Genomic DNA, 26,038 nt, shown 5'->3' with positions numbered 1-26,038 from the left:
GGGCGGGTGGGGGAGTTCCCGGGGGCCAGCCTCGGTCAGGGTGGGCCATCGGTGGGGTGTCGTGGAGCAGGGGGTATGGTTGTCTCAGTGCCCATGGGTCTGACATGCTAACCCCTGGATCGTGTATTCCCATTTCCGGGACATCCCATGCCCTACCGACCAGCTATAACTGACCATGGAGGCCTCTGGCCACACGGCTGAAGGCTATTGCTAATAGGGAATTGGCAATTATAGTTAAGTGAGCACTTTACACATCCCAAGTGGATTCCCGTGGGAAAGCGTGCCATGTAGTATGTGGGGGTTATTGCCTAGAATCCCAATCAGACCGTGATGCCTGGACACTCTGCCTGAACACTGCGGGAGGCCACACCACGGACGCAACGGCCAACATCTGATCGTCCAGGGGCTGGGCCTAGCACAGGGGACATTTCCGTGACCAGAGGGTGGGTGTGTGCGCCGTGGAGGGGACCAGTGCCTGGTCCAGGTGAAGTTACATGCGGGTGTCTGGGATATAGGGTGTGACCAGAGGTCCCCGCTGCGGTCGGGGGTGCGTGGGCAGGACATGCCAGGTGGGGTGGGGGATGTAGTAATGGGGGGATTGTTGGGTCCCTGGGTGGAAGATACAGCTGATTGTCTCACCCTCTCCAATTACTTACAGATATTAAACGGTATGGACAATATCTTGGACCCCACGGATGCTTCCCTCAAGGTGCTGCTGATAGGCCAGGTAACCAGACACTGGAGAAGGCGGCGGCAGCAGCATCGACAAAGGCTGGAGGTGATGGCCCATGTGCAGGGCCCCACCCCACACTATGAGAACCTGGCTGACCATCAGGCCAGGGAGGGACCTAGAGGGGGAAGCCACGACGTCCCAAGGTCTACAGTCCGTTTGAACAAATGACAGACAGTATGTGCCATAGGAGGCTCCGCCTCAGCAAGGAGATGGTGCAGCACCTGTGCCATGTTCTCGCGGACTTGGCACCACGTGGAAGAGGAGGATACCCGCTCGCGGTGGCTGTAAAGGTCAACACAGCCCTGTACGTCTATGCCTCAGAATCATTCCAGGGCTCGAGCAGGGACTTGTGTGATATCTCACGAACTACGGCCCACAAGTTCATCCGTGAAGTCATGGATGGCCTGTTGCTCAGGCAGCCAACTACAGAAACTTTGACATGGACCAGGCCCAACAGGATTTCACGCATGTCACCTTGTGCCACCAGCCCATCTGGAAGTGCCCTACATCATCAGGAAGGGGTTCCACTCCCTGAACATCCAGCTCGTGTACGACCACATGAAGATCATTTATGTGTGTGAACGCTTCCCAGGGAGTGTCCACGACAGCTACACCCTGGTACAGTCGGACATCCCCGGCCTCTTCGAGGACCACTCCAGGATGTCCGGTTGGCTCTAGGGAGATAAGGGGTACCTGCTGAGGACCTGGATAACGTGCCAGTACGGAGCCCGTGACCGATGCAGAGAACCAATACAACGAGGTCCATGCAGCTGCCAGGGCTGTCATTGAGCAGTGCACCGGACTCCACAAAATGCAGTTCCAATGCCTCGACCGCTCCGGTGGTGCCCTGCAGTACCCCCCCCCCCCTTGTGGTGATCTGCTGTGAACTCCACAACATGGCATAGCAGCAGGGTGACGTGCTGGAGGTGAAGGAGGAGGAACATGTGTTCACCTCCGAGGATGAGGCTGAGGAAGCGCCGGACCAGGAGGGGCTGGAGGACAAACCCGGGGAGGACCGGCAGGATCACTGGAGGATGGAGGACAGGTAGCAGTGGTGAGTGTCCCGCAAGCCCGAAGGGATGGATCATTCTGTATGGCATTAACAACTCACGTGTGACATGTCATCTGGGTGGGGAGCGGTGGATCCTCACCTCTGTGAGAAATGTCGATGTTTAACAAATATTTTAAAAATTAATTTAGAGTACCCAATTCATTTTTTCCAATTAAGGGGCAATTTAGCGTGGCCAATCCACCTACCCTGCACGTCTTTGGGTTGTGGGGCGAAACCCACACAAATACGGTAAGAACGTGCAAACTCCACACGGACAGTGACCCAGAGCCGGGATCGAACCTGGGACTTCAGCGCCGTGAGGCAGCAGGGCTAACCCACTGCACCACCTTGCTGCCCAATGTTTAACAAATATAACCATGCTTTATAAAACATGATTATGCATAGTAATTTAAAACATGTTACATATACAGATCTAACTGTGCTTTACAAAACATGATATGCATAACAATTTCAAACATGTCCCTTGTACACAGTTTATTGCACGTTCAGTCTTTCAGGTTAACGACATCTTGTTGGTCTCCTGAACCTTGACCGAATGTGCGATCTTGTTTCGTCTTTTGAAAGACCGATTTTCTGGCTGGTCTTTGAGTCACCAACTCTTTCAGCCTTTTGAAGCGATGCTTCCTACTCCATGTGTGTTCTTGTATATTGGCCTTATTGTCAATACTTGTGGCTTCACTGTCGCAGCTGTTGCCCGGTCAACCAACTGTGCCCTCGACTCTTCTCTTACCCTCACTTCTCTTTTTTATAATCAGCTCTTTCCTTTTCTTCTTAGCTTTAGTGGCATTATCCATGAAGTCAGTGCAGTTAACTCTCACATCTGCCTGTGCACCTAGAGCATCATTCTTGTTACTGGTCTTGGCCAAGGAATTGATTAGCTGTTTTTGGATCCCTTGCTGCAAAACTGTTTTTGGATCTGCTGCTGTAATAGCGGTCTCTGGATCATCTGCTGTGAAAGTTGTTTCTGGCTCTTCTGCCACAATAGCTGATTCTGGAGCCTTTGCTGGATTGAAGAGTTTTGGTTGATCCATGGTGCTTGCGCTCAAATGCTGTGTTGCATGCCCATCAACTGGTGCAACATCCAATGTCAGCATACTTTTGGACGCTTTCACAGTTGCAAGCAAGTATGCAACTTTAGGAATGATCTGCAAACCCTTGCATCTTAGCTGGATCAATGTCCTCAACTGTAGTACCCTCAATAACGACACTAGAGTGTAGAATGGTAAATGAAGGCTTTAATAAGCAGAGAACTGGTCAGTGACCGAGACGTGTGCTTATTGAGTGCCACCTACAGGGCTTCACCTTATATACGGTTCCCTGGTGGGCGGAGCCGGAGGCGGAGTCCCCCAGGGTTCCAAACCCGGTCTTAAAGGGGCATCACCTACATGGTGTTAAGGGTACAGTAACCATTCATCACATTCACCCCAGTTTAAAAAAAAACGCAAAGTCCGTCGGGAGTGAAGTGGAATCACATGTCTAGTCTTTTCGGCGGCCGGATCGTCTTCCTCAGCTCGGGCGGTGGTGCGGCGGTGCGGCGGACACGGACATCTTTGGTGACGGTACATCCGGGAGCACGGTGGCTGGAGCTTTGGTCTGGGTCGGGGTAGGGGGTCGGGTGGCAGGGGGAATAGCTGGGGCTGGGGGTAGCGGTGCCGGCACCAGTGGGAAGTGTGGGGGGCGCGGTCGGTGTCTACCGACGAGGCGGGGGTCCCGGGGGGGGGGCATCAGTGGGGGAACCAGCGGGTGCCAGGTCCCGCGCGAGGGGGTGTGTGGGGCGTCAGTAGTGGGGGAACCAGCGGGTGCCGGATCCCGGAGGGAAACCGTGTCTTGCTTGCCGTCGGGGTGCTCGACGTAGACGTATTGGGGGTTCGCATGTAGCAGTCAGACCCTCTCGACTAGGGGGTCCATTTTATGGCTCCTCGCGTGCCTCCAGAGAAGAACAGGTCCCGGAGTCGTCAGCCAAGGTGGAAACGAGACCCCGGAGGCGGACTTCCTGGGGAAGACAAACAAGCGGTTGTGAGGGGTCTCATTCGTGGCCGTGCAGAGGAGCGACCTAATGGAGTGGAGGGCATCATGTAGGACCTCCTGCCAGCGGGTGGTTGGGAGACTTCTCGATCGTAGGGCCAGAAGGACAGCCTTCCAAACTGTCGCGTTCCCCCTCTCCACCTGCCCGTTTCCCTGCGGGTTATAACTGGTCGTTCTGCTCGAGGCGATGCCCTTGCTGAGCAGATACTGACGCAGCTCATTGCTCATAAACGATGTATCCCGGTCGCTGTGGATATAAGCCGGGAAACCAAACAGGGTGAAGGTGTTGTGCAGTGCCTTTATCACGGTGGCCGAGGTCATGTTGGGGCAGGGAACGGCAAATGGGAAGCGGGAGAACTCGTCGATGACGGTTAGGAAGTAGATATTGCGGTTGGTGGACGGGAGGGGGCCTTTGAAGTCCACGCTGTTGCTAACCTTTGGTTGGTTCAATTGGCTCTGTTTTATAACCTTTGCTCTCAAGTCGCCAGGTATCCTTATGATACCGCCATGAGGTTCAAGTTCAAGTAATGATCAATAACGCAATACACCAATTAGTAAGATTCAAATCAAAGCACATTTATGATACACAATAATCGCTACTCATGCATAAATTCTACTTCTAAGCTACTTCTACAACTAACAGGCCTATACTTAGCTTCGGACTGGCCCACCAGGTCAGGGGAACAAATGGCCTTTCGTTCAGGTTCTGAGTCTGCGGGATTCAAAAGTTGGTACGGACTGGTAGCTAGGAGCGCCTATCTCGTAGCGAGCGTTGACTTAAGACTTACGGGCTCTTGGCGGCAGCTGAACCGATCACTGTCAAGGGTTGGTTCGCGTTGCTGAGTGACCCGGTCAAGAAGGACAATTTGAACTTGGGGGCTTAACTTTCTCATCCCCAGGGGCTTCCCGCCTTTCGGGGCGGACCTGTACCTGGTTCCAAGTGATTGGACTTTGTTCCAATCGCTTGGTTTGATTTCTCCAATACTGGAGCGGTTCCCTGATCGATGGGTGGTCTTGAGGTGTCCGTTAACCTCTTTTGTGTTGGCTCCTGCTGGCGCCGAGGAGTCTGGCTTGGCCTTGTTTATCTCAAATGTTTTGATTGTTCCCGGGGGTCGCTCATTAGTATGTAAATGGCTGCTTCATTATTGTGCAGATGGTTGCTGGTATCGATGCTGTCTGGGCTTTTGCAGAGTTTAATACACAGTAAACTTGCACCTGCTAGTTTCTGCCTCTGTTGGCTGAATTTCCCTCCAGCCTTTGCTGTTCTCCATTTTACGTCGGGAGTTGGCCAACCCAGGTGGCTACACCTCCTCCTTGTGATCCTAACGCGAAGCGTGAAGGATCACATAACTGCATTGTTCTTCATTCCCTGACCCAGCGAGCACTCTTCTATGGCCTCTACACTGACCATAACCATGCAAGAAAATTTTTAACTGACAATTCTGAGGGGCGCTATGTCAAACAGGGACATGCAATACAAAATAAGAAAATCCGACCCTCTAACTATCCTTAATAAACTACACTCACTCAAACATACTAACTTCCTAAACAAGACACACAAAATCATAGCAGCATTATACACATTTTTCTGGCTTGGCAGTCAAGCTCAGGATTGTACAATCGCTCATGAAACATTTCTTTATTCACAACAAAAACGCAAACGAATGTTCTTTATTATAGATCGCGGGGGTCGGGGGTCTGGTCATATCCGAAAATAGGGGATCTTATCCTATATACCGGGGTGCGAGCGCGGTCGGCTCTCCTTCTTCTCCATTTTCTCAGACGAATATTCTGCACGATGCAGCAGAGTATCGCCAATACTCGTAGGGATTCTATCAAGTAGGACAGGGCGTACCAGATTATAAACCTGTCACACCAAGATGGTGTGGTGTCGCTTGTGACTGGGCTCTGGGTACTGTGGGGAAGTGAATCATTAACGGCTGGGGGAGTTGAAGTCTGGAGGTTCGCGTTCTCGCGCAACCAAATGTCCATTATGGTGATGAGCAACACGGAGGATGTCCTCATGGTTCTTCTTCTCTCCTTTCTCTTCTCTGGTCCTGGAGCTTCTGGAGTTCTGTGGGATCAAGCATAGTGTCTGTTACTATCTTGGTTTAATATCTCGTATGATAGCCTGTCTGTCGTTTAGTGCCAATTACTCCCTTTATAATTGGTCACTATGTGTGACTCCCTCATTTTTTTTTCTCCAAAAAACGAATTTCAGGACAAGACACACTTACAAATACTGAACCAGTGCGCGCCGTCTTGCAGATTGTGCGGTTTACCAACCAAATGTTTGAGGATGTAAATAGCAGAGGGTTGGCAACCTAAGGGTTACCTGAAAACAAAACAAAACTTTTTGAACAAAACATGCCGAAATGAGGTGCGTATGGGCCGCGACGGGTAAGATTTGGATGGAGTCCCCGGGTAGGACGGCGACCAATGCCGTGTGTGCCCTACCCGAGCGTAGCTGACCAGAGGGGGGGTTCCCAGGCTGGGCGGGTCCCAATGCCGTTTCTCCACCGCCTGAGCAACCGACAAGAACGGGCAAGAAATGTAGTCATCCTGGGGGGTTGGTTCTTCCTTCGAACCAGAAGGGCAGTTACGAACGGGGGGTCTGTGTTTCAGTCGACAGACGAGTTCCTCTGAACTGGCGTCTGGGACATTAACAAGTCTCTGCGGACAAACTAGTTCCTCTGAACTAGCGTCTGGCCAAACTAGTTTCTCTGACTGCCAGTGGGCGTCAGAAGGGTGGTGGCGTGGGACCGTGGAAATTTTTTTTCGGTCATACATACAACATTTAACAATACAAGTACAAACAACATTAAACATGCTGCAGGTTCCATCAGAAAGGACACCGTTTCTCCCAAGCGGTTCCTTTTTAAAACATCATCTGGACACCTCAGTTATCGGTTGCGAACCGGGTCGCAAAGGGGTTCTCGTTTTGGGAGTCAGACTCAAAGTCGTTATCTTCTCGCGGATACCAAACTCTCGAGTGTATCAGGGCTGATAGGGCTGCATGGTGTGATTTGGGATCACTCTCGTCATTCCGGACGAGTCTGTACGAATTATCTCGGTGCCAAAAGGTGGTGTCTAGTTCTGTGGGGACGGAATCGGGGTCGTCATTGTAGGTCGGTGTTCGGTGGTGGGGTTTGTGTAGGAAAGTGATCATGAAGGGATCACTCGAATCGTGGTCAGATGCGCTGGGTGTCGGTCCTGTTATATGGGGATAGTAGGGAGGCGTGCTGTGGCTATTGTCCGAGTCACAGTCGCTGTCGCTGCTGCTGCAGTCTGTGGGCGTTCCGGGGCGGACTCTATCGTTCGGGGGTGGAGTCGAGGTTGAGTCCGTGGCTGGGCTGGATGTGTTGGGGGAGGGGAGGGTTACTTTGGCTGTGGGCGGGGCGTGGTCTGCTGCGTCGAGCATGACGTGGTGTGCGTAGTTAAACTGTGTTCTATATGCCTTCATCTGGTTGATATGGAACCACGCAGTCTTTCCATTGGGGTACTTTATTTTGTAGATGGAAGGGCTTACTTTGTCCGCAATGGAGTACGGACCCGAATACTTTGGTGACAGGAATGTGCTGGGGTTGTATACGGAGAGCATGACTTGCTGTCCTACACTGAACTCAGTCGCATGCACTGTCTTATCGAAACAGGCCTTGCTCTGTTTCTTTCTTGTGCCCAATTTCACTGCGGCTGCTAGCTGAGGCGTTTTAACATTCGCCACTAATTGTTCTACTGCTTTCTCTTGTGTGAGGGCCATCACATCGGGGCTGGTCAAATCTAATCCTAATAAAAATTCTGTGCCTTTGGGACTTCTGGTGGCGTGGGTGAGCAGGGCGGCCGCAATAACAAGAGCACCTGCCGGTGGCCGCGATTCGCGGCAATTTTGGGGAAATCCCCGAGTCCTCACGCACCCCCCCGACTATCGTCGGCCTTTGGGGCCGCCACGAGCAGCCAGCGGGGCCGGTTTAAAAACCGGCGAAGATCCCCGCGCGGGTGTCGGGCGGCGGGGGCTGAGGCGCCGGGCCCGGCAGGTCAGAGCAGCGGGGGCGGCGCTAGGAGGAGCCGAGGCGGCAGGCCCGAGGCCAAGGCACCATGTAGGGAGGGTGCCGCATGTCGGATGGCTCCCACCTAGGAAGAAGAAAGAAGGTTGAAGCCTGGTCCCAGGGCAGCTCTAGGTGAATGCAGAGGAGAAAGAAAGAAGGTTTAAGGAAGTTTGGTGAAAGTTTTTTTCTCTCCCCCTTTTTTTCAAAAAAAGAATGTCAGATTGATGAAGGACAGGAGGGTTAAAGGGGAGAGAGGAGAAAAGAAAGAAGATAAAAAACTATAAGCCGCTAAAGGATGCGAAGAGCAGCGTCGAAGAAAGGAGGAAACGCGGGTTCGCCGCTGAAGGAGAGGACGAGCAAAAGTGCTGACAGGATGGCGGAAGCCGAACTGCAAGATGGGGCCGCACTACTTACGGTGGAGAAGATGACCGAGGTGATGGCGGTGGAGCTGGAAAAGGGTTTGGTGAGGCACATGGAGGCCTTGAGGAAAGAGATGGCCGTCGTGTTGAGGTCATTGGTGGAGGAGGCAATCGGCCCGATGAGGGTGGAGGTGGCAAAGGCATCGGCTGAGATGAGGGAGCAGGGCGAGAAGATGAAGGAGGTGGAGGAGGCCGTGACACGACACAGCGACCAAGTCACCTCGATGGGGGATGAGCTGCGGAGGGTGGTGGAGGTTAACAGAGGACTCCGAGCAAAGCTGGAAGACTTGGAAAACCGCTCAAGGCGGCACAATTTGAGAATTGTGGGCTTGCCCGAAGGGACAGAGGGCCCAAGGCCAACGCAATACTTCACTAAGAAGTTGGTGGAGCTGATCGGGGAGGGTGGGAGCCCCACCCTGTACGAGCCAGACCGAGCTCATCGGTCATTAAGGCCGAAGCGCAAAGTGAACGAGCCGCCAAGGGCAGTAATTATCTGCTTCCATAAGTTTTGCATGAAGGAGAAGGGGAGAAGGTATTAAGCTGGGCGAAGCAGGAGCGTGAGGTGCTGTGGGATGGTACTGCGGTTCGGATCTACCAGGACTTGACGGTGGAGTTGGCAAAAAGACGAGCGGCGTTTGGGCGAGAAAAGGCGGCTTTGTACAAGAAGGGTTTGGTGTGGTGTACCTGGCGAAGTTGAGAGTAACATATAACACCAAAGACTTTTATTTTGAGACAGCAGAGGCGGCTGAGGCGTTCGTGAGGGCAGAAGGCTTGGGACAGACGTGAAGAGCGGAACTGGTAGAGAGACTGTGGACTGTGTTTGAGCGGCTGGAAAATGTACAAATGTTACGACTTTCTTTTTACTGATTTGTATTGAAATTTACTTCTCTTTGCATTGTTACAGAGTTCAAGTTAATGGCGTTCTGTGTTGCGACGGTTAAATGTTATGTTAGTGAATTGTAGGGGTTGGATTGTTGGGTTTGTTTTGGTGTTTCTTTCACTGGGACTGGGTGGAAGGGGGCGAGAGGTCTTGGCGGGGGGAGCCACCCGCGCTAGCTAACTAAAGTCAGTTAGTGAACGGGGGTGAGGTGAGAGGAGGGCTGCGGACGTTGGAGCCTGGATAGCAGGCTTCAATGGGCCTACGAGGCGAGCAAGAGGGGGTGGAGGGATGGATGTTGGGGGATGTTTTTGTAGGGGGGGATCTTGGGAGGGGGGGAAGGGGTTCAATGTTAACAATGGACAGGGGCGGATCAGGCTTATGATGGTGGATAAGAAAGGTGGGGGGTTGAGAGACCCCCAGTAAGGATAGTCACTTGGAACGTGAGAGGGCTAGGAGGTCCGGTCAAGAGGTCAAGGGTGCTTGCACATCTTAAAAGTTTGAAAGCCGATGTAGCAATGCTGCAGGAGACTCACTTGAGGGTGAAGGACAAGGTGAGACTTAAAAAGGGCTGGGTTAGCCAAGTGTTTCACTCCGGATTTGATGGAAGGGCTCGAATAGTAGCGGTGTTGGTCAGCAAAAGGGTACGCTTCCAGATGGAGAAGGTGGTGGCAGATCACGGGGGTAGATATGTGATTGTGGCAGGTGCGCTGGAGGGGAGATTAGTGGCGCTGTTAAGTGTATACGGTCCCAATTGGGACGATGTGGGATTCGCGAGGAAGGTGTTTGGGGCTATTCCCGACTTGGACACGCATGAGCTGATTATGGGGGGTACTGGAACTTGGTGCAGGAGCCAAGGTTGGACAGATCACGGCCGCGCTCGCTGGTCCCATCAGGGGGGGCGAAGGTGCTGGCTGGGCTAACGGTGGAAATGGGAGGGGTGGACCCTTGGAGGTTCCTGCACCCAAGGGAATGGGAGTACTCATTTTTCTCAGCGGTCCATAAGGTATACTCGCGGATTGACTTTTTTGTGGTGGGGAAGGCTTTGCTGGCTGGCGTAAAGGGGTCGGAATACTCTGCAATTGCAGTGTCAGATCACGCTCCACATTGGGTGGATATGATGCTGGAGAAGGGGGCAGCGCAGAGACCGGGGTGGAAACTGGATGTGGGGCTTTTGGGGAACCAAGTGTTCTGTGAGAAAATTGAAAAGGTAATTAAGGAATATGTAGGTTTCAATTGTACGGGTGAGGTGTCGAGGGCAGTCGTCTGGGAGGCTCTAAAGGTGGTGGTGAGGGGTGAGGTAATTTCGTTTAAGGCCAGGGTGGATAAAGAGGAGAGGTTGGAGCGGCAGAGGGTAATAGATGAGATGTTGGAGGTAGATAGGAGGTATGCAGAGGATGGGGACCCGGCGAAGCTGGAAAAGAGGAAGGAACTACTGGCGAGCTTCGACCGACTGTCCGCCAGGAAGGCGGTGCGCCAACTGAGACGAGCAAGGGGTGCAGTTTATGAACATGGAGATAAGTTATGTTAGCAGGTCAGCTCCGGAGGGAGGCAGCGGCAAGGAAAATTCTTCAGGTGAAGGATAGGGCAGGGAAGTTGGTGGTGGCCCCAGTGCTGATTAACAAGGTTTTTGAGGAGTTTTATGAGAGGTTGTACAAGTCAGAGCCACTCGGGGGAGACCGTGAGATGCAGGAATTTTTCGATGGGTTGGAGTACCCGAGGCTAGGGGAGGGGGACAGGGCTACATTAGAAGGAGCAATAGTGGAGCAGGAGATAAAGGATGCGATTGGGAGGATGCAGTCGGGAAGGTGGCAGGGCCGGATGGGTTTCCGGTGGAATATTATAAAAAATTTAAGGATAGGTTGGCACCCCTGATGGTGGGGATGTTTAAGGAGGCGATAGGGAAGGGGGTGTTGCCGCAAACCTTGGGGCAGGCATCGATTTCCCTGTTGCTAAAAAAAGATAAGGATCCGACGGAGTGTGGGTCGTATCGGCCCATATCACTTCTGAATGTGGACGCAAAAGTGTTGGCGAAGGTACTGGCGGGTAGGCTGGAGGAGTGCCTCCCGAAGGTGATAGGTGAGGATCAGACGGGGTTCGTGAAAGGGAGGCAGCTGTTTTCGAACATTAGGAGGGTTTTGAACGTTGTTATGGCACCGGCGGAAAGAAAGGAAACAGAGGTAGTTGTGGCATTGGACGCCGAGAATACGTTTGATCGGGTAGAATGGGGGTACCTGATGGCAGTGCTGGAGCGGTTTGGGATTGGACCAAGGTTTGTGAACTGGGTAAAGCTACTATATAAGGAGCCGAAGGCGAGTGTCCGCACAAATAATATCAGTTCGAGATACTTTTCTCTCCACCGTGGGACGAGACAGGGATGTCCTATATCCCCCCTGCTGTTTGCACTTGTGATTGAGCCGTTGACCATCGCATTGAGAAGTTCGGGAGCATGGAAAGGAATAGTGCGGGGGGGGGATAGAGCATAGGGTGTCCTTATATGCCGACGACTTGCTGCTGTATGTGTCGGAGCCGAGTGCGTCGATAGGAGGAATATTGGAGCTACTGCGGGTATTTGGGTCTTTCTCGGGGTACAGGTTGAACCTGGACAAGAGTGAGTACTTTGTGGTGTCTCGGCCGGGGGTGGGGGCAGGGGTGGGGGGCTGCCATTCCGTAGAGCAGGGACTCATTTTAGGATCTGGGGGTGCAGGTTGCCCGGGAGTGGGGGAGGCTTCGCAGGTACAACATCACTAGTTTGGTGGGGAGAGTGAAAGCCGATCTGGCAAGGTGGGATGGCCTTCCTCTGTCACTGGCGGGTCGGGTACAGGCGGTTAAAATTAATGTGTTGCCGCGATTCCTGTTTATTTTTCAATGCCTACCGATTTTCCTGCCAAATTCTTTTTTCAGGGAGATTGAGGGAAGGATTACCTCATTCATATGGGGAGGGAAGGTGGCCAGAGTGAGAAAGGTGCTGCTACAGGGGGGAAGGCAGGCAGGGGGTTTGGGTCTCCCAAACCTGTTGTACTACTACTGGGCGGCAAACGTGGAGAAAGTGCGGAACTGGGTCAGAGGGGTTGATTGTCAGAATGGAGGAGAGTTTGTGCAGGGGGTCGGGTCTGAAGGCACTAGCAACAGCGCCACTCCCGATAGCTCCGGGGAAATATTCAGGGAGTCCGGTAATAATAGCTTCATTGAAAATCTGGAGGCAGTTTTGCCAACACTTAGGGTTGGGTTCAGGGTCAAGGGAAATGCCGATTCGGGGGAATCACAGATTTGAGCCAGGGAGGTGGGATGGAAGTTTTCGGAAATGGGAAGAGAAGGGGATTAAGATGCTAAAAGATTTGTTTCTTCGGGGTCGGTTTGCAGGATTGAGGGAGCTGGAAGCGAAGTATGGACTAGAGCAGGGAGAAGTGTTTAGGTACATGCAGGTTCGGGATTTTGCCAGGAAGGAGATACAGAGCTTCCCAGAGGAACCGGCCTCCACATTGCTGGAGGAGGTGTTGACGACAAGGGGACTGGAGAAGGGGGCAGTGTCAGTGGTGTACGGAGCTATTTTGGAAGAGGATAAGGCACCACTGGAAGGGATCAAAGCAAAGTGTGAGGAAGAGCTGGGAGAGGTTATAGAGGTAGGGGTCTGGTGTGAGGTGCACCGGAGAGTGAATGCCTCCACCTCATGTGCGAGGTTGGGGCTGATACAGCTGAAGGTGGTATATAGAGTGCACCTCACGAGGGCGAGGATGAGCCGATTTTTTGAAGGAGTAGAGGATGTGTGTGAGCGTTGCGGGGGGGGGGCCCACGAATCACGTTCACATGTTTTGGTCCTGTCCAAAGTTAGGTGAGTACTGGAAGGAGGTGTTTAGGGTAATTTCCAAGGTGGTGCGTGTGAAACTGGACCCGAGTCCCCAGGAGGCCATATTCGGTGTGTCGGACCAGCCAGGGTTGGAAACGGGAGCGGAGGCAGATATCATAGCCTTCGCCTCGTTGATCGCCCGAAGGCGGATCCTGCTGGGATGGAGAGCAGCCTCTCCACCCAGTGCCCTGGCGTGGCGGGGGGACCTGTTGGAATACCTGACCCTTGAGAAGGTTAAGTTCGAACTGAGGGGAAGCTCGGTGGGGTTCTACAAGTCATGGGCACTATTTATTATGCACTTTCAAGAACTGGATAACATCGAACATTAGTTGGGGGGGGGGGGGTGCTGTGTAGATTAAGGGTGGCTCTGGGTAATCCCTGATTCCTTTTTGTCATTTGTTTATGTAAGCATGCGGGCTGATGTTTGGGGGTTGGTGGGCGGATGGGATCGTTGTTATTATGGGGATTGACATATCTTGCTGATTATTGTTTATTGTTGATGGGTGTAAATGCGGGAGAAAATGTGAAAAGGGAGGAGAATAAAAATATATATTTTTTAAAATAAAAAATTCTGTGCCTGGACTTCCGGGTGCGGCGATGACCAGCTAAGTCGCACGTTTCGGCAGCTCCCGGTGGAACGGACTTTTGGGCTCTTGATAGGAGCCCCAACGGCAATTTTAACGGCTGAAAACACCGTGCGGTAAACCAGAAGGGTGTTCCCCCTGGACACGGATGGAAAAAGGAGAGGAAAGTGGCCGGATTGCAGCGGATCCTTTGGAACAACAGCAAGGAAGGCAAGCAGAAACCAAGATGGCGTCGGAAGGTGGCAGTTTCATATGGGGCCCTGAACAACAAGAGTTTTTGAAACGCTGCGCGGAGGAGATAAAAAAGGAAATGAAGAAAGAATTGTTGGCCCCGATATTACAGGCGATTGAAGGGCTGAAAGAGGAACAAAAGACCCAGGAGCAGGAGCTTCGGGTCGTGAAGGCGAAAGCAGCAGAGAATGAAAACGATATACAGGGCCTGGTGGTGAAGTCGGAGATACAGGAGGCACACCAGAAACGATGTGTGGAGAGGTTGGAGGCACTGGAAAACAACGCAAGGAGGAACAACTTGAGGATTCTTGGCCTTCCTGAAGGTGTGGAGGGGGCGGACGTCGGGGCATATGTGAGCACGATGCTGCACTCGTTAATGGGAGTGGAGGCCCCGACGGGTCCGTTGGAGGTGGAGGGAGCATACCGAGTTATGGTGCGAGGATCGAGAGCAGGAGAAGCTCCCAGAGCCATAGTGGTGAGATTTCTCCGTTTTAAGGATAGAGAAATGGTCCTTAGATGGGCGAAGAAAACTCGGTGTAGTAAATGGGAGAACGCGGTGATCCGCGTCTATCAAGATTGGAGTGCGGAGGTGGCGAGAAGGAGGGCGAGCTTTAATCGGGCCAAAGCGGTACTTCACAAAAAAAAGATAAAGTTTGGAATGCTGCAACCGGCAAGACTGTGGGTCACATATCAAGGGAGGCACCACTACTTTGAGACGGCGGATGAAGCGTGGACTTTTATTGTAGAAGAAAAATTGGAATGATTGGACTACGAAAATGAACGTTTGGACAAAGTGGTGGGACGAGTGGGGGGGGGCGAAGAGGGATTGTATGATTAATCCTGCGGTATGGTAATTTTTCTTTTTCCCACAGGTGGTGATGGGGGGAGGTGGGGAGGGAGAGGAGATGGGGCGTTGGCCATGGGAGGCGGGGCCGAGGGAGAGGCGCGGGCTTGGTTCCCGCGCTATGATAATTATGGCGGGAATAGAGAAGCAGGAAGGAGGGGGCGCCGCACGGGGCGAGCCGTGATCACGGGGGGAAGCCGAGGTCAGCCAGAGTTTGCTGACTTCTGGGAGCAACATGGGGGGAGTAATTACGCTAGCGGGGGGTCTAGCGGGGGGGGGGGGGGGGGAGGGGGGAATTACTGGGTTGCTGCTGCTGGGGAAAGGGGGGAGTGGGTACGGGAAAGGATGGGCGGGGGGGGCACCGTCTGGGAGAAATACAGCTGCGTGGGAACTGGGCGAGAAGCTGGAAAAAGATGATGGCTAACCGGCAAGGGGGGGGGGGGGGGGGGGGGGGGGGTGGGAAGCCCCCCCAACTCGGCTGATCACGTGGAACGTGAGGGGGCTTAACGGGCCGATAAAGAGGGCACGAGTACTCGCACACCTTAAGAAACTTAAAGCAGATGTGGTCATGTTACAGGAAACGCACCTGAAACTGATAGATCAGGTTAGGTTGCGCAAAGGATGGGTAGGGCAGGTGTTCCATTCGGGGCTGGATGCGAAAAACAGGGGGGTGGCTATATTAGTGGGGAAGCGGGTAATGTTCGAGGCAAAGACTATAGTGGCGGATAACGGGGGCAGATACGTGATGGTGAGTGGCAAATTACAGGGAGAGATGGTGGTGTTGGTAAACGTGTATGCCCCGAATTGGGACGATGCCAATTTTATGAGGCGAATGCTAGGACGCATCCCAGACCTAGAGACCGGAAAGCTGATAATGGGGGGAGACTTCAACACGGTGTTGGAACCAAGGCTGGATAGGTCGAAGTCCAGGACTGGTAGGAGGCCGGCAGCAGCCAAGGTGCTTAAGGATTTTATGGAGCAGATGGGAGGGGTGGACCCGTGGAGATTCAGTAGACCTAGGAGTAAGGAGTTCTCGTTTTTCTCCTATGTCCATAAAGTCTATTCACGCATAGACTTTTTTGTGTTGGGTAGGACATTGATCCCGAGGGTGAGGGGAACGGAATATACGGCTATAGCCATTTCGGATCATGCCCCACACTGGGTAGACTTGGAGATAGGGGAGGAAACAAGAGGGCGTCCACCCTGGAGAATGGACATGGGACTAATGGCGGATGAGGGGGTGTGCTTAAGGGTGAGGGGATGCATTGAAAAGTACTTGGAACTCAATGACAATGGGGAGGTTCAGGTGGGAGTGGTCTGGGAGGCGTTGAAGGCGGTGGTTAGGGGGGAGCTGATATCAATAAGGACACATAAAGGGAAGCAGGAGAGTAAGGAACGGGAGCGGTTGCTGCAAGAACTTTTGAGGGTGGACAGACAGTATGCGGAAGCACCGGAGGAGGGACTGTATAGGGAAAGGCAAAGGCTGCATGTGGAATTTGACTTGCTGACCACAGGCACTGCAGAGGCACAATGGAGGAAGGCGCAGGGTGTACAGTATGAATATGGAGAGAAGGCGAGCAGATTGCTGGCACACCAATTGAGGAAAAGGGGAGCAGCGAGGGAAATAGGGGGGGTGAGAGACGAAGATGGAGAGACGGAGCGGGGAGCGGAGAGAGTGAATGAAGTGTTTAAGACATTTTATAAAAAATTGTATGAAGCTCAATCCCCGGATGGGAGGGAGAGAATGATGGAGTTTTTGGATCGGCTGGAAATTCCCAAGGTGGAAGAGCAGGAAAGGATGGGATTGGGAGCACAGATCACGGTAGAAGAAGTGGTGAAAGGAATTAGGAACATGCAGACGGGAAAGGCCCCGGGACCGGACGGATTCCCAGTTGAATTTTACAGAAAATATTTGGACTTGCTCGCCCCGCTACTGACGAGGACCTTTAACGAGGCAAAGGAAAGGGGACAACTGCCCCCGACTATGTCAGAAGCAACGATATCGCTTCTTTTAAAGAAGGAAAAGGATCCGCTACAATGCGGGTCCTACAGACCAATCTCCCTCCTCAATGTAGATGCCAAGGTCTTGGCCAAGGTAATGGCAATGAGAATAGAGGAATGTGTCCCGGGGGTGGTTCATGAGGACCAAACTGGGTTTGTGAAGGGGAGACAGCTGAACACGAACATACGGAGGTTGTTAGGGGTAATGATGATGGCCCCACCAGAGGGTGAAACGGAGATAGTAGTGGCGATGGATGCCGAGAAAGCATTTGATAGAGTGGAGTGGGATTATCTGTGGGAGGTGTTGAGGAGATTTGGGTTCGGAGAGGGGTATGTTAGATGGGTGCAGCTGTTGTATAGGGCCCCAGTGGCGAGTGTGGTCACGAATGGACGGGGATCGGCATATTTTCAGCTCCATAGAGGGACAAGGCAGGGATGTCCTCTGTCCCCATTACTGTTTGCACTGGCGATTGAGCCCCTGGCGATAGCGCTGAGAGGTTCCAAGAGATGGAGGGGAATACTTAGGGGAGGAGAAGAACACCGGGTATCTTTATATGCGGATGATCTGCTACTATATGTGGCGGATCCAGCGGAGGGGATGCCAGAAATAATGCGGATACTTGGGGAGTTTGGGGATTTTTCAGGGTATAAATTGAACATGGGGAAGAGTGAGCTGTTTGTGGTGCATCCAGGGGAGCAGAGTAGAGAAATAGAAGACCTACCGTTGAGGAAGGTAACAAGAGACTTTCGTTACCTGGGGATCCAGATAGCTAAGAATTGGGGCACATTGCACAGGCTAAATTTGACGCGGTTGGTGGAACAGATGGGGGAAGATTTCAAGAGATGGGATATGGTAGCATTGTCAATGGCAGGGAGGGTGCAGGCGGTTAAGATGGTGGTCCTCCCGAGATTCCTCTTTGTGTTTCAGTGTCTCCCGGTGGTGATCACGAAGGCTTTTTTCAAAAGGATAGAAAGAGTATCATGGGTTTTGTTTGGGCCGGGAAGACTCCGAGAGTGAGGAAGGGATTCTTACAGCGTAGTAGGGATAGGGGGGGGCTGGCACTACCGAGCCTAAGTGAGTATTATTGGGCCGCTAATATTTCAATGGTGAGTAAGTGGATGGGAGAGGAGGAAGGAGCGGCGTGGAAGAGATTAGAGAGGGCGTCCTGTAGGGGGACCAGCCTGCAGGCTATGGTGACAGCCCCATTGCCGTTCTCACCAAGGAACTATACCACGAGTCCGGTGGTGGTAGCTACACTGAAGATTTGGGGACAGTGGAGACGACATAGGGGAAAGACCGGAGCACTGGGGGGGTCCCCGATAAGAAACAACCATAGGTTTGCCCCGGGGGGAATGGATGGGGGATATGGAATGTGGCAAAGAGCAGGTATAACGCAATTGAAAGATCTATTTGTGGATGGGAAGTTTGCGAGTCTGGGAGCGCTGACCGAGAAATATGGGTTGCCCCAAGGGAATGCATTCAGGTACATGCAATTGAGGGCTTTTGCGAGGCAACAGGTGAGGGAATTCCCGCAGCTCCCGACACAAGAGGTGCAGGACAGAGTCATCTCAAAGAAATGGGTGGGGGACGGTAAGGTGTCGGATATATATAGGGAAATGAGAGACGAAGGGGAGACTATGATGGACGAACTAAAAGGGAAATGGGAAGAAGAGCTAGGGGAGGAGATTGAGGAGGGGATGTGGGCAGATGCCCTAAACAGGGTAAACTCGTCGTCCTCGTGCGCCAGGCTAAGCCTGATTCAGTTTAAGGTATTACACAGGGCACATATGACTGGAACACGGCTCAGTAAATTTTTTGGGGTGGAGGATAGGTGTGCGAGGTGCTCGAGAAGCCCAGCGAATCATACCCATATGTTTTGGTCATGCCCGGCACTACAGGGGTTTTGGATGGGGGTGACAAAGGTGCTTTCGAAAGTAGTAGGAGTCCGGGTCGAACCAAGCTGGGGGTTGGCTATATTTGGGGTTGCACAAGAGCCGGGAGTGCAGGAGGCGAAAGAGGCCGATGTTTTGGCCTTTGCGTCCCTAGTAGCCCGGCGCAGAATATTGCTAATGTGGAAAGAAGCCAAGCCCCCGGGGGTGGAGACCTGGATAAATGATATGGCGGGGTTCATAAAGTTAGAGCGGATTAAGTTCGTCCTAAGGGGGTCGGCTCAAGGGTTTACTAGGCGGTGGCAACCGTTCGTCGAATATCTTGCGGAAAGATAGATGGGGGAGAACAAAGAAGGCAGCAGCAGCGGCCCAGGACTTGGGGGGGGGGGGGGAGAGGGATGGGGGGGGATGGGGGGGTGTGTGGCCTGAGACAAGGCAGTTGCCAATTAGGGCTAGTTTTTATTTTTTTGTTATTTAATATTTATTTATTTGTTGTTGTTTTTGTTTAAATTAAAAAAGGTAATTCTTATCTGTATTGTTACAATGTTGTGTAAAGGATGCACAATGTACTGTGTTGGTTGACCAAAAATTTTCAATAAAATATTATTTTAAAAAAAAAAAAAAATTCTGTGCCTTTCATGGGGCGTCAGGTCATGAGGGTGTGTGGGGTGTAACCTGTGGATGTTGAAACAGTATTTCGCAAAAACATCAGCACAAAAGGGAGGACTGAATCCCAAGTGGTGTTGTTTTGCTGGACCATTTTTCTGAGGGTGGATTTTAGGGTCCGATTCATGCGCTCCACGATACCACTTGACTGGGGGTGGTATGCAATGTGGAATTTTTGGGTAATGCCAAATATCGTGAGGACGTTCTTCATGACACGTCCCGTGAAATGGGAACCTTGGTCAGATTCAATGCTGCGGGGGAGTCGCCATCTCGTAAAGATGTGCTGGGTGAGGATCTTGGCTGTGGTCTTTGCCGTGTTCGTTCTGGATGGGAATGCTTCCATCCATTTTGTAAACATGTCTATCACCACGAGTACATATTTATAACCATTCCTGCAAGGGGGCAATGGTCCAATATAATCAATCTGGAGGTTAGTCCAGGGGCCATTAACGGGTGACTTTGAGCTTTTTTTGCGTATCTGTCCGGGTTGTTCTGGGCACAGATAAGGCAATTCTCAATGTCGTGAGTTACATCATCTTTTAAACTCGGCCACCAACAGAGCTGCCTGAGGTGGGCTGTAGTGGGATCGATTCCATGATGTCCATAACCATCATGGAACAAACAAATGAGCTGATTCCTGTCCTGTTCAGGAACCACATAAAGGGTGTCTTTTAACACCACACCGTCATGTGTGGTCAGAGCATTTTTAAACCTATCATAGGGTGCTGGATAGTTTCCTTTTAAAATCTCCCTGAGATTGCTGTCCTGCTTCTCGGCCTGCACTAAATCCTCGATATTAGTCTGCGAGACCTGAACTGCATTCACTGGTGCGCTTTCGGGGGGTGTCCAAAAATATCCGTGCCTGGAACCTGCTTTAGCCAGTGCGTCGGCTTTCACAGTTCCAGGGTGGGAGGAACGATGGTGACTGCGAGCTTTGATTCTTCCAAAAGTCCGCTTCTGTGCTCGCTCTAAAATGTGACGGAGCAATGGAGCTGAGGGGAGGGATTTTCTGTCTGCGGAAACAAATCCTCTTGCTTTCCACAGGGGTAGGAATTCCGTAAGGCTGTTGCAGACATAGAGGCTGTTCGAATATATGTCTGCTGGGCCGGGGAAGGAATCTGGGTGTTCCACGATGTCTGCGAGGGCCGCAAGTTCTGCTGCCTGCGCGCCTAAGTGTCCTGGAAGTTTTATTGCTATTTCTTCTAGGGCGCATCCCTGCACGCCCTCGACGTAAATGCCGCATCCTGTTATGCGCTTCCCTTCTAATATTGTGGAAGATCCATCCACATATATCCTTATGGGTTCACATGTGTCTGTGTGCTTGGGGCTCTGGGTTGAACTACCTATCTTTCTGGGGGTGTTTTAGTAATAAAGGGGCCTGTGTGTGGTGTGGAGAGCTAATTTCACATTCATGGGGGGTTCCGGGGTACTGTAGGTTATCGGCTAAAAAAGTGTGGGTCTTTGTCCTTTTTACAGTGATGTCCCGTCCCTGCAAAAGAAGGGTCCATCTGGCTGCTCTTATCTGACTAACGGTACCGTCCTTGAGTCGTCCGTCCAGCAAAAGTTGGGTGGGGGTGTGTTCCGTCAGAATTGTGATGGGGTTCAGTCCGGTTATGTACGAAAAATACTGTACTGCCCAAAAAACTGCGAGCAGGTGCCTTTCACATGCTGAAAATCCCTGCTCCACAGCATCTACTGCTATGAGTGTTTGTTTCAAAGAGTCCACAGCATCCGTATGCTGCGGAAGCCATTCCCAGGGGGCTCCTTTCTTTAGGAGGTCTGAGAGGGGTGCTGCCTTGCTGGCGAAACCGTCAATCTGGTTTCGGCAGTAGCCAACCAGTCCTAGAAATGACCGGAGGCTGAAACGTTATGGGGAAGGGGCAATTTGGCAATCGAGTCAATCCTTTTGTGCTCGATCTCGCGTTTACCGTGCGTGATAATTGTTCCCAAATATATCACCTTGTTTTCCAAAATCTGGGCCTTTTTGGGGTTAACTTTGCATCCAATTGCTTGTAGGAGTTCCAGGAGTTCGGACAGAAGCTCGATGTGCTCTTCCTTGGTGTCTGTCTGCAGTAGTAGGTCGTCTACGTACTGGACCAGACATTCGGGGCGAGAAAATTTGGCTAAACCATTTGCCAGCTGTCGGTGGAAAATGGAGGGGGAGTTGTGGAATCCTTGTGGAAGGCATGTCCACGTGTACTGTTGGTTTTTAAAGGTGAAGGCAAATTTGTACTGGCACGCCTTTGCCAATGGAATGGGCCAGAATCCATTACTGATATCCCAAACCGTAAAGTATCAGGAATTCAGTCCCTGCTTGAGCATGGTCTCGGGACTTGTTGCTGCTGTGGGGGTGATTTTGTTGAGTTCCCGGTAATCGATGGTCAGTCGCTTTTGTAAGGGCCACGAAGAATCCAGCACGAGTTTTAAGGATACAAAGTAATAACATTTATTTACAATAACATATATATATAACAGCAGTAGCAACTTCCCTTGCTGCACACACCTTCCTGCTGGTTCCAAACTGGCCAGCTTTATTTATACATGGGGTTTACTAATGGTTTCTCCGCCCCCCCTCATTGGGGAAGCTCATACTCCCACAGGATTGTGGGATTGTCATTAGTCCCCAGCCAATGTTAAGCAGGCAGGTTATAACATCCCTCCCCCCCCAAAGTCCAAGGAATCCACCGAAAACCCTGGCGAAGGAGGGCGTCGGAATTGTTTTGCCGCAGGCCGGACACCATTTGCACGCGGCGCTGGATCAGGCGGCGTGTAACGAGACGGAGACCGGCGCTTTCGTGATGAACGGTTGTACATCCACGGCCCGTGGACCCGAGGATTCCCCCTCTAATGCGTCCTGTGTCTCCATCTCGGAGTCAGAGTCTGCTGCCTCCGTCATGTCAGCGTCTCTATCTCCATTCAGTTCTGTAACGACCTGCGCAGGCTTTGAGTGAGGCACCAGAGGAAGATTGTGAGGACTACCTTCCATTGTCTCTGGTCTCTGCGGCTGTAGAAATTAGCTCCGGGGGCGGGGAACCTTTGGAGGGGATAGTCCTCTGGACCGAACGTGGTCTACATGTTTGCGCTGGAGACGACCCTGGGCTTGCACCTGGTAAGATATAGGGCCCGTTTGGCGAAAGATTACGCCAGGAACCCACTGGGCACCACCAGCAAAATTCCGAACGAACACTGGGTCACCGGGCGCAAACTGCCGAATCGGCCGATGCTGAGAAAATCCCTGTCCCTGCCGTTCTTGTGTGCGGCGTACTTTTGCGCCAATGTCCGGGAAAACCATACTAAGGCGGGTGCGAAGTCTCCGGCCCATTAGGAGTTCTGCGGGAGCTACCCCAGTCACTGCATGTGGGGTGGTCCTATACGTAAACAAAAAGCGAGCCAGTCTCGTGTCCATTGATCCGGAAGACTGCTTCTTTAGACCTCTTTTGAATGTCTGCACTGCGCGCTCTGCCAACCCATTTGAAGCCGGGTGGTAAGGGGCAGTGCGGATATGGCGTATGCCGTTCATCTTCATGAACCTCGCAAACTCCTCACTCGTGAATGTAGTGCCGTTATCCGTGACCAGCACCTCGGGGAGGCCATGCATACTAAAAGACAAACGCATCTTTTCAATTGTTGCGCAGGACGTTGTCTCCTGCATCTTATGCACCTCTAGCCATTTAGACTGGGCGTCGATTAATAGAAGGAACATGGATCCTTGAAAAGGGCCTGCAAAATCTGCATGCAAGCGCGCCCAAGGCCGCCTTGGCCATTCCCAGTGATGTAGGGGCGCGGCCGGCGGAAGCTTCTGATGCTCCTGGCAAATGGAGCAGTTTTGGGCCACCTTCTCAATGTCGGTGTTGAGGCCTGGCCACCAGACATAACTCCGGGCCAACATTTTCATTTTGGTCACACCTGGATGGCCATTGTGCAAGTTTCTTAGTATCAGCTCCTGGCCTTTTTCTGGGACAATCACACGCGTCCCCCACAAGAGGATGCCGTCTTCCACGCTGAATTCTGACAGCTTGGAGGAAAATGCCCGCATCTCACCTGGGAGCTGTCTATGCTGCCCACCATACAGGACTATGTGCTGAACCTTTGACAGGACTGGCTCCGTCTGGGTCCACTCACGGATCTGTGATGCCGTGAAAGGCAAGGTGTCCATAAAATTTAGGGTTGCAACCACCTCACCGGTCGTGGGGGTCGACATGGGGCCGGCCGATAAAGGCAATCGGCTCAGTGCGTCGGCATTTGCTATCTGCGTTCCTGGTTTGTGCTCCAGAGAATACTCGTATGCAGCAAGCAACAAAGCCCAGCGCTGGATCCGTGCGGAAGCAATGGGCGGTATTGGCTTATCCTCTCTGAAAAGTCCCAACAGAGGCTTATGATCAGTCACGATAGTGAAATGGCGGCCATACACGTACTGGTGGAAGCGTTTCACCGCAGAAACCACTGCCAGGCCCTCCTTCTCGATCTGCGCGTACTTTTTCTCCGCTGCAGTCAATGTGCGGGAGGCGAAAGCTATCGGTCGCTCGGCCCCGTTCTCCATCTTGTGGGACAGGACGGCCCCAATACCATACGGGGATGCATCACATGTGATGAGCAAAGGCTTTCCAGGATCATAGTGGATTAGTAACCCAGACGACGACAATTGTTGCTTTACCCGCCGGAAAGCGGTTTCTTGCGGCTGACCCCAAACCCAGGTGTGATTTTTCTTTCGCAGAAGGTGCAACGGGGCGTAGTTGCCAGATTGGGGAGGAACTTCCCGTAATAGTTTACGAGACCGAGAAAAGAACGAAGATGCGAAGTGTCAGTCGGGGCGGAGGCCTGTTGAATCGCACGCACCCTCTCTGCGACGGGGTGCAAACCTTCGCGGTCCACCCGATAACCTAGGTAGACTACTTCCTTTGCCTGAAATACGCACTTTGTGCGACGTAAACGGACTCCAGCCTCCGAAAAGCGTCGAAGGACAACCTCCAGATTTTCCAAATGTTCCTGCTCCGACGTCCCTGTAATCAAAACGTCATCTAAGTAGACAGCGACACGTGGTAAACCTCTCAAAATGCCCTCCATAACACGTTGAAAAATAGCGCAGGCAGAGGATACGCCAAAGGGCAACCGTGTATATTCATACAGGCCCCGGTGTGTATTAATCATTACATATGGTCGGGAGGCAAGGTCCAGCTCCAACTGTAGGTAGGCGTGACTCATATCTAATTTTGTGAACGAGAGTCCGCCTGCAAGCTTCGCGTAGAGATCCTCTATGCGAGGCATTGGATATCGGTCGAGTCGGGAAGCAGTATTCACTGTAAGTTTATAGTCGCCACACAAGCGAACTGTGGCATCTGGCTTCATTACAGGTACAATTGGTGCTGCCCAGTCAGCAAAACAGACGGGCCTGATAATACCCAAACTCTCCAAACGAGTGAGCTCCCCTTCTACCTTCTCGAACAAGGCGTAAGGCACTGGGCGCGCCCGGAAATAGTGCGGCGTGGCTCCTGGTTCGACTTGTATACGGGCTACGGCCCCTTTTATTTTCTCCAAACCAGGCTGGAATACATCTGGGTATCGTCCTAGCACCTCAGTCAACCCTCCGGAAACTGTTTGGAGGATGTGCTGCCATTGCAACCGCAAATGGCGCAACCAGTCCCGACCCAACAGGCTGGGCCCCTGGCCGCGCACCACGATAAGTGGGAAACTCCCCTCCTCGCGTCCATAAACAACAGGGGTCATTGTAGTTCCTGCAATGTCCAGTGGTTCCCCCGTGTAGGTGGCCAACCTGGCCTGTGAGTCGGTTAATGTAAGGGTCTGTATACCCTGCTTGATGCGGTCGAATGTCCTCTGGGCGATCACGGAAACCGCTGCGCCAACTCCATCTCAAGCGGGTGACCATTGACCCGTACTGTCACCTTAATGGGGCCACACAGGGAGCTGCCGTACAATGCAGCTGCAGGCAGTCATCCTCCGTTTCCACGTCCTCAGGAGTAGTCGCCGCAGGTTCATCCACATGGAATGTACGGCCCCTGGGCTGGTCCCAGTTTCAGTCGGAACGACGGCGCCTCTGGCGCCCCCAGGACCGGCGTCCGCGACGGGGTCGGCGCCTACAAGTCTGACACGGACATGGCTCCTCATCCATTGGTTCTGGAGAAGGCTCCCTTCGGGGAGGAATGTCCGACGGCCACTGGCGTCGGTCCAGACGTCGCCTCGCCCAAGGTACCACAGGAGTGCGGGGGGACGTTTTCGTACGGAAGGTGTTGCGCCCCAAGGCATGCACTTCCATTCCCTGTAGCTCCTGCACTCCTCATTCTGTGCTCTCTCGGGACAATACTATTTGAATGGCCTGTTGAAAAGTCAATGTTGGCTCAGCTAACAACTTTCTCTGGGTGGCCGCATTGTTAATACCGCAAACCAAACGGTCGCGTAACATTTCTGACAAGGTCTCACCATAGTCACAGTACTCTGCAATCCTGCGTAGCCTGGATAGAAAATCAGCAAGGGATTCTCCAGGGGTCCTCTCAGCGGTATTAAACCGGTAACGCTGGACTATCGTGGACGGGGTTGGGTTAAAATGTTGCCCCACTATATTCATCAAATGTTTTGGTGTCCGGCGCAGCTGGGTACATAAGGCTCCTAATCACCCCAAACGTATGCGGGCCGCAGGCCCTGAGCAATATGACCACCTGCCGCTCGTTTTCGGTGATATTGATTGCCCGGAAATAGTAACGCATCCGCTGTGCGTACTGGTTCCAGCTTTCCAGCGCAGCATCAAAAACATCCAAACGTCCGTACAGGGGCAAGGTATAATAGAAAAC

General features: G+C 52.4%; 1 protein-coding gene across 1 annotated transcript in view; it reads left to right on the top strand.

Annotated features, from left to right (window-relative positions):
* LOC140395273 (calreticulin-like) overlaps positions 1-26,038 on the top strand; it is a 220,808-nt gene that overhangs the window by 57,218 nt on the left and 137,552 nt on the right. The window lies entirely within an intron of this gene.

This window comes from Scyliorhinus torazame, chromosome 18 (genome assembly GCF_047496885.1).
Source record: "Scyliorhinus torazame isolate Kashiwa2021f chromosome 18, sScyTor2.1, whole genome shotgun sequence".
NCBI classification, from domain to species: Eukaryota; Metazoa; Chordata; class Chondrichthyes; order Carcharhiniformes; family Scyliorhinidae; genus Scyliorhinus; species Scyliorhinus torazame.
Note: the sequence above shows the minus strand (reverse complement) of the source record. Positions and strands in the feature narration are given on the sequence as shown.